Source organism: Mirounga angustirostris, unplaced genomic scaffold (assembly GCF_029215605.1).
Source record: "Mirounga angustirostris isolate CCGP_5_RB_7025 unplaced genomic scaffold, mMirAng1.0.hap1 SCAF_6, whole genome shotgun sequence".
In the NCBI taxonomy this organism is placed as follows: domain Eukaryota; kingdom Metazoa; phylum Chordata; class Mammalia; order Carnivora; family Phocidae; genus Mirounga; species Mirounga angustirostris.
Window position 1 is genome coordinate 17,680,142 of NW_026991714.1, and position 12,295 is coordinate 17,692,436.

The following is a 12,295-nucleotide window of genomic DNA, read 5'->3' on the forward strand; positions in this document are numbered from 1 at the left end:
TGTTCTCTTTTGATAGCAAGCTTCGTTTTTTGGTTTACGGAGCATATTGCAGAATTTCAAGCAATGGATAATTGCAAATTACTAGCAGCAGGTGCACAGACTATTTACTTACTAGTTTTATAATATAAAAAATACATTAAGAAAATGGCTAATTTATTACCATTCACTATTCTCTCATATGAGTACTTAGCATGACATTTTATGAGAGATAAAAGTTTCATTTTTAACCTGTCATTTATTTAACAAGCCAAAATATCCCTGATGATTTCCAAGAATAAAGGAGATGACATATATGTATAGTGTTGTGCCTGGCATAGAGTAAAAACTCTAAGGAATGGAAGCTGCTATATTTATGCTTATGGTTCAAATTAACAAACTATACCTGTTAAATACTAAACACACGTACTATAATATACTTTAAACACTTACCTTTTTATTGGTTTCATCTCTTCCTGCCATCACCAAAGTCATCAGGAAAAAGTTCACATCCTTTAAAATATATGCATGTCAACTTGAAAAGAGAACAAATACCAAAATGCAGGAGTGTTGTTTAGAATGGTAAACAACAGAGTAAAGCAAATTCTCAATGTTTTTTCACCCAATAATCAAAGTGAAAGATGTATTCTAATGGGTTCAAGGATCTGAGCAAACTGGAGCACAAATCTGATTTGTGGGTGTGGGTGTCAGGGTTTCCCTTCCCACCAAAAAGCACCTTTTTGACAGAAGCAGTGTGTCTCGGAATTCCACTCAGTTTTGACACTATCTACACAAAGATAACATCAGATTCCACAAGTAAAAAATCAGTGCGACCAAACTGTCCCCCACCCCAACGCGCTTCAGAAGCCAGTTCCAAGCCCAGGTTATTACCTTGATTCTGACTGACTAGCTATAAATCAAAGGTTCCCACAAACCCCTCCCTTAATTCCATTAGTTTGCTAGAACAGCTCACAGAGCTCAGAGAAACATTTTACTTACTAGATCACTGGATATAATTCCTTTTAGAGGTTATAATTCAGGAACAGCTAAATGGAAGAGAGACATAGGACAATGTATGAGAAAAAGGCATGGAGATCCACACCCTGTCCATTCTCCCCATATCTACATGTGTTCACCAATGTTGAAGCTCTCTTAACCCAGTCCTTTTGGTTTTTTTTTTTTTTTTAAGATTTTATTTATTTGACAGAGAGAGATACAGCGAGAGAGGGAACACAAGCAGTGGGAGTGGGAGAGGGAGAAGAAGGCTTCCCGCGGAGCAGGGAGCCCGATGCGGGGCTCGATCCCAGGACCCCGGGATCACGACCTGAGCCGAAGGCAGACGCTTAACGACTGAGCCACCCAGGCGCACCAGTCCTTTTGGGTTTTTATGGAGGCTTCATTACAGAGGCATGATGGAATAAATCATTGGCCATTGGCCATTGGCAACTGATTCAACTTCTGAAACTTCTCCCCTCACAGGAGATGGAGGGTGGGGATGAGACTGAGTGTTACAACCTTCTAATCTCGTAAGGTTGGCCTAATCAGGCAAGGTTGGCTTTCTTGGCAAACAGCTCATCTTTTAAGTGGTTCCAACATAACAAAACAAACCTTATTAACCTAACAAAAGAGACCCTCTTAGCTCTAATCACTTAGGAAATTCCAAGGGTTTTAAGAGCTCAGTACCAGAAAGGAAACAAAGACCAAATATATACTTCTTATTATAAATTGCAATATCATATAGTCTATCCAGATTAGTTGTAATTGCTAGTTTCCATCTACAAATTCATCTTTTTCTTCCAGTTTTATCACCATCATGTTGCACATTCCATCCCTAGTACTTAGATATCTTATAACTGGAAGTTTGTACTTTTTTTTTTGCTCCAACTCAATAAAGCATATCAAAATAGAAGTAAGAAAATTATATTAGAGAGATAACCCAGATATTCGCTCCAATTTATTTTAACGTATCATCAAGTCTTTTATTCGAAGTCAATATTTTACTGCATTTCTTCTAATTTTGTAGCAAAATAAAACATAACATCAGTGCATTAACTTGTATAAATAATTTTTTAAGTATATAAATAATTTAAAGATCAGGGATGAAATTAACACTTTTCTCATAAAAGATAACCCAAAACCTCCTTGATCCAAAAATCGCACCTCCTATTCTGTTAGGTTTATGTCATGCAGCACCACTTCAGTGATTTAATTTACTATATTTTCAAAATCATTATTGGTACTAGGTATAATAAGAACCTGTCCTGTTCTTCTTCATCAGATACTTCACTATCTCTTACCTTTTTTTCTTTCTATTTGAGAATTACTTTTTGTCGTTCCACAAAAGCATGTTGAGGCTTTAATGAAAATTACATTGAGCCTATAAATTAATTACTACTAATACCATAGGCCACTTTCATTGGACATTGTAATTATTTTAACAGACTTGTAACTAATCCATTGTGTGTGTTTTCTTTCTCCAATGGCTTCTCTTCTGATTCTGGAAAATAAAAAAAGAAATCTTTATGATGGTTTAGACTATCAAGTGGGTATCCAGGTCTGATTTTTTCCTGCTATTCCCTCTCTTGCTTACTCTGTTCCATCCAAAATAGTCTCCCTTGATGTTTAAATATGTCTCAATTCAGGAATGTTTACACCTCAGTATTTCTCTGCTTGCATATTCTTACATACTGTAGTGACACTGAGGTTGTGTCCAATAATTGTAGTTAATAGTTCACCCATCTCTAACAGTATCTTTTCTACTATTCAGTTTTGGTTTCCCCCACGTAACATTAATATCTAATAAAATATGTATTTTACTTATTAATATACTTATTATCTGTCTTCACTAAAATGAAAATTACATGAGGGTAGCATTGTCTCTTTTATTCACCCATGCTTATCACTGCATCCAACAGGTAGTAGGCACTCCATAAGTGGTTCTTAAATGAATGTGCACATGAAAGAATGAGCGTGAAAGCATGTCTGAATGAATGGATAGTGTCAGATTAAAAAAAAAGGTAACTAATACATAATGTGCCAGCAAAATGTTTTGATTAAAATAAGATTTAATATAAATTCCTTTGCATAAGATTATTATATGTGATCTATAAAAGTGCTTTTGAAAGATAAAAAAATTTTGAAATAATTCAATTGTTGATTAATTTATCTGTAATATAGCAAATTTCAATGGACTATAAAAATTATATTTTCATCAGGAGGCAATAATATTTAAATAGCATATATTTAATACACAATTATACATTAAACCTAGAACATTAGCCTATTTTTCAACATTAATGTAGGTCTAAGTTTCCATGACCAATAGACAAAACTAACTTCCTCTCTCTCTGTCATCACTAGCTGAAGTTAGTCCTGTTCTCAGGAGTTCTATGAAGAGGCCCTCTTGGGGAGAAACTGAGGTCTCCTCCTAAAATCCCAAGAGAAATAAGGAATCCAGGCCTTCAGCTAACAGCCATGTGAGGGAGTGAATGGTGATACTCTAATCCCAGTGAAGTCTTTGGATGACTTACTAAAAATTTTGCACCAAAACCAACCAGCTAAACTACTCCACTTAAAAACTACATAAGATAATAAAATTTTTAAGCCACTAAACTTCAGTAATTTGCTATACAACAATGGATGATTAATAGACTCTGTTATAGATAGAAGCAGTAGTATGCCTTTCTATATCAGGCTAAAGTTGAAAATAAAATCTTTCCAGTATTGCATATAATTGAAATAAATAAAAAATCACTTACATAAACTTATTTTTAGTTTTTTTTATAAGTGAAAAACAATTATACTTATTTTGTCCCTATTTCTGTTTTACATGAAACATATTTATCAGTGGAATAAAATACTTTCTCAGATGATTTTTGTAATGCTCTTCAGGGACCTGGATGGACAGATGACAAAATTAAGTCATAAAAATGCAGGTGATCTTCCCTATTTGTGGATTATGTATTTGTGAATTCACTTACTTGCTAAAGTTTATTATTAACCCTTAAATCAAAGCTTGTGGTATTTTTGTGGTCATTCAAGGACATGTTCAGAGTGGTGAACTAAGGAGAACTAAGGAGGAGAAGAAAAGGACAGAAATGAGATGGTTCAACTCAAGTTTGAGATTCTAAAACATTTCAAGATGATAAAGTTATAAGTATGACAAGTAAGAGTGCCTGGGTGGCTCAGTCGTTAAGCGTCTGCCTTCAGCTCAGGTCATGGTCCCAGGGTCCTGGGATCGAGCCCCACATCGGGCTCCCTGCTCAGCGGGAAGCCTGCTTCTCCCTCTCCCACTCCCCCTGCTTGTGCTCCCTCTCTCGTTTCTCTCTCTGTCAAATAAATAAATAAAATCTTAAAAAAAAAAAAAAAAGTATGACAAGTAAGTTTGGATTTTGAGTCTCCTAATTGTCTTGTGAATTCCTGGATCTGTCTTTTGCAGTGAACTCAGTGTTCTGAATAGTAAGGTGGGGTTATATCTAGAGGACGGATTGCTGAGAGTATTCAATTAGGCCTATGCATGTACAGTGGTTGGCATAATTCCTGGCACATAGTTCAGTGAGTCAGTGTTGTTATTTTAGCTGTTAATATTATTATTATAATCTTCACTAAATTTATGATGTCTATAAGGACGAGTTATTCCAAATGACAACTAGAACGGCCAAGGATACTCCTCAGTATTTTAAAGCAGATAAACAAAAACACAACACAATTAGTTTTCAGGCCCCTCTTCAAGGAAAATTTATGTGACTCCTGTTTATCAGAACATTCCAAAGTGTATGTTTATATTAAAAAAAATAGAGTAAAATTATTTGGGAGAAAACTAAGGTTTTTATACTTTTATTTAAATAGGTACCTCACAAATAAACATTTCTACAACAACCAAACCCTTGAATCTTTCATATTGCAAAATTTTTCATATTTCACTACATGTTTCTCATATAATGAACTGATTGTGCTGCAGTTATATTTTCTATTATGGATATTACCAGCATCAAATTATTTTATTTTATTTTTTTTTTTTTAAAGATTTTATTTATTTATGTATGAGAAAGCGAGCGAGAGAGAAACAGCATGAGAGGGGAGAAGGTCAGAGGGAGAAGCAGGCTCGCCGCTGAGCTGGGAGCCCGAAGTGGGACTCGATCCCAGGACTCCAGGATCATGACCTGAGCCAAAGGCAGTCGCTTAACCGACTGAGCCACCCAGGCGCCCCAGTATCAAATTATTTTAACAAAATAAAGAAAAAAAGGGAAACTATGTGGAATTATGACTCATGGGATCCCAGATTTAAAAAAAAAAAAAAAACTTAGAAATTTAACTGAGAAATGAAAATCAGAGTAAGCTGGCATTTTTTCAAACTAACTCCATTCTTAATGCTAAAGCATCTTCATCTTCCATAGTACATTCAGAGTTTCATAAAAAAAGCATTTCAATTTAATTTAAATTGGCTGAAACAATCACAGCTTTTTCTCTCCTAAATGACTTGCTTTTGCAATGGATATAAAATCTATTAGCTTTTTTTTTTTTTTTTCACTAAAAGTAGGTATGAGGTATGAGGATTTTGTCTCTTGAGATACACTCCGATTATTAATAAAGAGGTTGTGAAAATTGAACACGACTTTCAGCCAACACAGTAACACAGACTTTGTTAAGTAACAAGTGACATTAAGAGCCCTTGAGAGGCAGATTTCTGTTAGAGGAAGGAGATTCATGTTAGTGTAAAGGGAATAAAATATTACCATTATAGAGAAGTTTAATTTCATTTCTTACCTGAGGATTAGAGTAAACTAAAGAGAACTTGTTGTTCAAGAGATTGTTATGACATCTGACTTTGTTAAACTCCTGTCTGACTGGTTGGTCATAAAGAACGCCATGATCCTTTTCCATTTTCTTCAAATTCTCAAGTTTCTTATTCAGTTTCTGGCTCTAGTCTATGCCTTGTAATGATGACATAAATATTTCCACATTGATTATCTATTTCCTTTCATTTATGATGCTGCAAAATTCTTAAAATCCACAATAATTTGATGGCACCTTCAGATGTCACGCCTCGGATCTTGGCATTGCTCAAAACAGCTGTGTCTCTCAAATCTCTGGTTTAATCAACTTCTGTCATTCAGTCTTTCTTATAACAGCTCCTTTTCTCTCTTCTCAAATGCCTGGTGTTTCTGTTCTTGACACCAGTTTCTGTGATTATATAATCTCCAACTAAATTAAGGTAACAGTAATTTTATAATGCATTGCTTCTGGAATTCTTTAATCCACCACAAATTCCCTGATATTTTTGCATCAGTAATTTTTAACAATCAGTATTCTGTATTGTTGGTTTTGAGTTTTAGGAGAAAGTAGAGAACTTGGTTAGTGGAACCTACTATAATTTGACTTTTTAAAATTCTTTGAGCCCTTTCTTTTATTCAGAAATAGTTAAATAAAGTCATTCCTTATGTCTTAGGTACAGTGTCTGTTCTTTCTCTCAAAGTGATTCAATTCTCACTTCTGTGAAAATGGTCTAAAATTGATAGCTCTAAGTTTAATTTTCTAATGAATTCCCTGTGTACTATTTCTTTCTCTCTCTCTGTCTCTCTTCTCTCTAGATAGATAAATAGATAGATGATAGATAGATAGATAGATAGATAGATAGATAGCCTGCTAATTGATTCATTAAATCCAAAAATTAAAAAACAAAACAAAACATCTACTCCCTTCTATAACCAGTTTTTACTACACACAAACCAGTATATTTTCTATATAACGTTTAGACAAAATAATCCATTGGTCCATCCATTTATTTGTTCATTTATGCCATTATTTCCTTATTCAAAAATAGCCACCCACAAGCCAGGCACTGCCCTTGATGATATGACAGAAAAATGAATAAGGCATATTACCTGTATTAAAAGACTTAATAGTCTAGAATAGAAGATCTAGAGATAGGTATTTAAAAAGCATCATAGCAAGTTTAGTAATAACGCCCCACCCAAGAATGTTGCATAATAGGAATAGAACACAGAATACAATTTATAGAATAGGGAATACAAAGTGAAAGTAAATAAAAGAACACAATCAGAGGTGTGGATGTAGATAATATTTGTAGAATCTATTTGTGGAGAATTGGCTACATGTTATTTAAGTGATCAATTACCCCAAATAGACTCAAAATGTTATTTATTTTTTCTTTCTTTCTTTCTTTTTTTAATTTTTTTTTGCTGTCATCTCTTTCATATGGTTTGAGTCTTCTTGTACGTTCCTCTAGCACTTAGTATACATCTCTGTATCACATCTCACTGCAATTATAGATTTATTGTACATAGTCATTGACTTCCATGAAACAGGTTACTGATGTTAATAACATCATATTTGTCTTTATATCTCAGCATATAATTCAATGATTTGAACATATTTGACATTGTGTAAATGTTTGCTGAATGGAACCACTAATCATCCAAGTTTCAATATCCTAAAGAACATGGCTTCTAAGGTCAAGGTCACAACACAAATGGTTGGATGTTAGACTCAGTTTATTTCTAGCACCATATACTTGAGCAATTATTTGAGCCCTCTTCCTCAGTTTCTTTACCTATAGACTGGAAAATGCCCTTTTTCAAGGATTATTGTGAAGATTAATTGATTTGAGCATTAACAGACCCTAACAATAGTCAGTGCTATATAAGATAGCTATTTTGTTATACACTTTCTTTGCCATTTTAAATAACTTCTACTCTTGTTCACACACACACAACACAATCCTTTTTCCCTTACAATAACTTTCAACTGGATTTTGTACCAGCACCTACCTCTTCTAATGTATTATTCACACTACTGTAAGAATTCATGACCTAAAACCAGATATAACCACCTAATTTTCATCATGTGAATTTATATTGACTACAATTCCATCCCTTTCAATCTAGTACTCAAGCATCTCAATAAAGTATAACAAACTGTTTTTCCAGAATTATTATTTTTTAACAAGTTTTATTGAATTTTAATTCACAGACCATATGATTCACACACTTGAACTGTACAGTTCGATGTGATTTTTAGTATATTCCTAAACAAGTACAGCCATCAACACAGTCAATTTTAGAACATTTTCAACACCTCAAAAAATAATCCTGCATCCTTTAGGTATCTCTTCCCCATTATTCCTCGGTCCCTTCCCACCTAGCCATAAGCAAACACTAATCTACTTTCTAACCCCTATTCTTTCATATGAATGGAATCATATAGTATGTGGTCTTTAATGACGGAGACTGACTTCTATCAGCACATTTTTTTTTTTTTAAGATTTTATTTATTTATTCATGAGAGACAGAGAGAGAGAGGCAGAGGGAGAAGCAGGCTCCCAAGGAGCAGAGAGCCCGATGCGGGACTCGATCCCAGGACCCTGGGATCATGACCTGAGCCGAAGGCAGACGCTTAACCATCTGAGCCACCCAGGCGCCCTCAGCAAATGTTTTTAAGATTCATCCGTTTTGTGGCATGTTTCAGTGCTTTGTTACTTTTTATGGCTGAATAGATTTCTATTGTAAAGCACATTTTGTTTATCCATTTATCCTTTGATTGACATTTTGGTTGTTTCTACCTTTTGGCTACTATGAGTAATGCTGCTATAAACATTTATGTACAAGCTTCTGTATGAGAATATATTGTTACTTCTCTTGGCGAAATACCTAACAGTGGAATTGCTGGGTCATATGATAACTCTAAGTCTAAAAGTTTGAGGAACTGACAGACTGGTTCCCAAAGCTGCTGCATCATTTTGCATTTCAACCATATATATGGGTTCTGATTTCTCTCATTCCTTGCCAACACTTGTTGTTATCTGTTTTTTTATTCTAGTCATCCTACTAGATTTGAAATGGTATCTCACTGTGGTTTTGATTTACATTTCCCTGATGACTAATGATGTTGAACATCTTTTCACGTACACACTGGCCATTTGTATGTCTATCATCATCTTTAGAGAAATGTCTATTCAGAACCTTTGCCCATTTTTATTTGGATAATTTTTTCTTTATTACTGAGTTAAAAAGTTTTTTTTATATATTCTAGATACTAGTCTCTTACAGGATATATGATTAGCATATGTTTTCTCCACTTGTGTGGGTGGTCTTTTCACTTTCATTATGGTCCTTTGAAGCACAAACCAAACAAACCAAAAGGTTAAAAACAATTTGAATCAAGTCCAATCTATTATTTTCACAGCCAGGTAAATTTACGTTAAAATAGAAAATTAATACAATAAGCTTTAAAACAATTAAAATTTAAACAAAAAGAAAAAAAGCCTTTTGATCCAGGGAATCCAAATGGGATAAATTTACAGAAGCATTTGAAATTCTCATAAAGAACAATTAAAAACAACAGCAATGTCCTTCTTATCTCTGATAGATAGGTGTGTTCCACTTGCACTCCAGGTATCTGCTCATGTCGTAAGGGTGCAGCCAACAGCCCAACCCAGGACATTCCCACACAGAGAGCTACCATATGAAAAGGGTGACCACAAACAGTCAACACCTCGGTGATCCAGACAGATGTCTAAATGTTGTGAAGGGGAAGTGCAAACAGTTCTTTCCAGATGCAGCATAAAGGTAAATAAGAAGATCTATGAGAAATATTCAAGAGATTTTGGGAACGCTAAAGATGTAATGTCTAAGGAAATTACACCAAAGCTTCCAGAAGTACTAAATCCAAACTTTGTTCAGCTGGCAGCCAACTTCAGAGTGGCTCCCCTAAAGTGCTAGAGCATTTATCTGTATGGGGTTTCCACTTAGGATTTTCCTCATAAAACTTCTCAAATATGCTCACTCTCCTTTTATCCACAGGTTAAAGTCATCTTTGGTAAAGGTAAACAGGAAACACTACATTATCCCTAAAACACACCAGACAATATGATGTTGGCATGGTGAGGGTAAAAACCAAGACATAGTCAAGGAACGGACTACAAGTTTTATAGGTAAATGTCTTCTAAGGTAGATGTAAAACTGACTTTATCTTTTAACTCACAAAGCTGAGGAAGGCAAAAACATATTCCATCAGTTGACAAAGCTGATGATTAACCAAGAAAACCAACATTTTGGGGGAAAGATTTTATTTATTTATTTGAGAGAGAGAGCAAGCATGAGAGGGAGTGAGAGGGAGAAGCAAACTCCCCACTGAGCAGGTAGCCCGACATTGGGCTCCAATCCCAGGACCCTGAGATCATGATCCAAGCTGAAGGCAGACACTTAACCTACTGAGCCACCCAGGTGCCCCTAGAATGCCAACTTTTATACTTTATATGCAGGAGCAAATAAACAGCATGCCAAGTACAGACAGAGTAGAGTAAGTATGACATAGCCTACTATCATATTCCTTGGCTTTCCTTTCAGATTTACCATAAGTGCTAAACTGAAATTCAGGTCTTGGGTCTCTCCAAGGAACAGTCATTTGCTTTCTCTAGTTCAGTTGCTAATCCAATGCCTGCTGGAATAAGGACTAGCAAATTCATCTTCTTTTCCCGAAGGACAAGTAATATAGCCACTGTGCAGCAGAGCCAAATCACTGCTTTGGTGGATATTCCAATCATGCTCTTGTTTTTCCTTCAGAAACTGATGTCATTTTTTAAATGCCAGGAAATCAAAAAGAAGATGAAATGCGGTAATGAAGAAGGTTGAAGTTGGTGTCTGTAAAAATTCCTTTCACCTCTTCAGCAACTGTCTTTGAAAACCCAAACTACTACAAGGAGAACATGGAATCTTGTTCATGAATCCAGAAGGATATTCTCCCCAGTGAGATCTTTTTGTAGGACACTGTGAGAGGTAGCCCAGTAGTAGAATTATTTATGAATTTATGATCATCAAACTGAACTATGAACAGAAGAGGGAAATAACATACATTTTTTTTTTCTAACTTGATCATCTTAACTATCCATGCACATGAGCAAGAAGAGAGGACTCATCAAAAACAATGTCATCTGCCACCATATTTAGTTATTCTTGGTCTCCAGTGAAAAAATGGACTCATTCAAGGCATTTGTCCCCATCTTTTCAGCTTCCATTTGTGATGTAACAGATTCCCCTGCAAGAAGTTTGATTTCTTTGGGTTTTGTGACTATGTAGGAGATCAGAAGATTTATAAAGTGCACTTGTTTCCCATTACACCAAGGTAAACTTCCAGCATGATGGAGGAAAATGTAGGTATATAGCCTCCCACTGTTTCTTGTTTTCCTTGGTTTGGAAACATTAACTGTCCTATTACATTTGGACTCCACATCAAAATCTTCATTTCAATACCAAATAGACATTGTTCGCAGCACCAAGGGTGAACCCCGTGGTGGTATATACACTCAGCTGAAATTCAGGCTTCCTGGTCAGGTAGAGTTAAGATACAGTTCTGTTGCTGGCATATGGGATGCTGTAGACACGGCGTCTAGACGTGTAGACACGTTCCATAAGGAACACACTGCTGAGCCATGAAGGAGCTGCAGTCACTTCACAAGGTGCCTGTTGTACCCTCCTCACTCACATATACACTGTGACTGCCACAGGAGAACCAGGAGCTTGGGTGCTGCTGTTGACCTCTCTGAGCCCTGAATGCTCCCACTTGCCTTGGGTTTCACCTAAGTGCTGCAGGTCTGCTTCTGGAAATCCAAATTATCTATTTTATCTTTTGTTGCTGAACTTTTGTTTTCCTATTTAATAATTTTTTGTCAAATCTAAAGTCATAAAGATTTACTTCTATATTTTCTGAGAGTTGTATAGTTTTAGCTTTTATATTTAGGTCTTGGATCAATTTTGAGTAAATTCTTGTATATGTTGTAAGGTAAGGGTCCAGCTTCATTCTTTTAGATATGCTTTTGGTCTCAGAATCGTTTGTTGAAGGCTATTCATTAAATGACCTTTACACTCTTGTGGGAAAACACTTGACTCTAGATGTAGTTTCTGGACTCTCATTTCTAGTCCACTGATCTGTATGTCTACCCTCATGCAACACTGTTTGGTTATCACTGCTTTGCGGTTAAGTTTTGAAATGGAGGAGTATGTGTCCTCCTCCTTTGTTCTTTCTTTCTTTCTTTTTTTTTTTTTTTTCTTCAAGATTGTTTTGCTATTTTGGGTTCCTTGCATTCCTATGTAAATTTTAAATCAGTTTGTCAATTTCTACAAAGAGGTTATCTGAGATTCTGACAGGAATTGCGTTGAATCTCTGGGTCACTTTGAAGAGTATTACCAAAAGACATAAGAAAACATGGGATGTTTTTCTATTTATATTTATTCAGATCTTTAAAACAATTTCTAACAACATGTTTTAGTTTTCAGAATATAAGTTTTATACTTTGCTACAT

The 12,295-nt window shown here is 35.3% G+C and overlaps 1 pseudogene; it reads right to left on the reverse strand.

Annotated features, from left to right (window-relative positions):
- Positions 1-9,690: 9,690 nt before the first annotated feature.
- LOC123845653 (lipid scramblase CLPTM1L-like) lies at positions 9,691-11,333 on the reverse strand (annotated as a pseudogene).
- Positions 11,334-12,295: the final 962 nt, after the last annotated feature.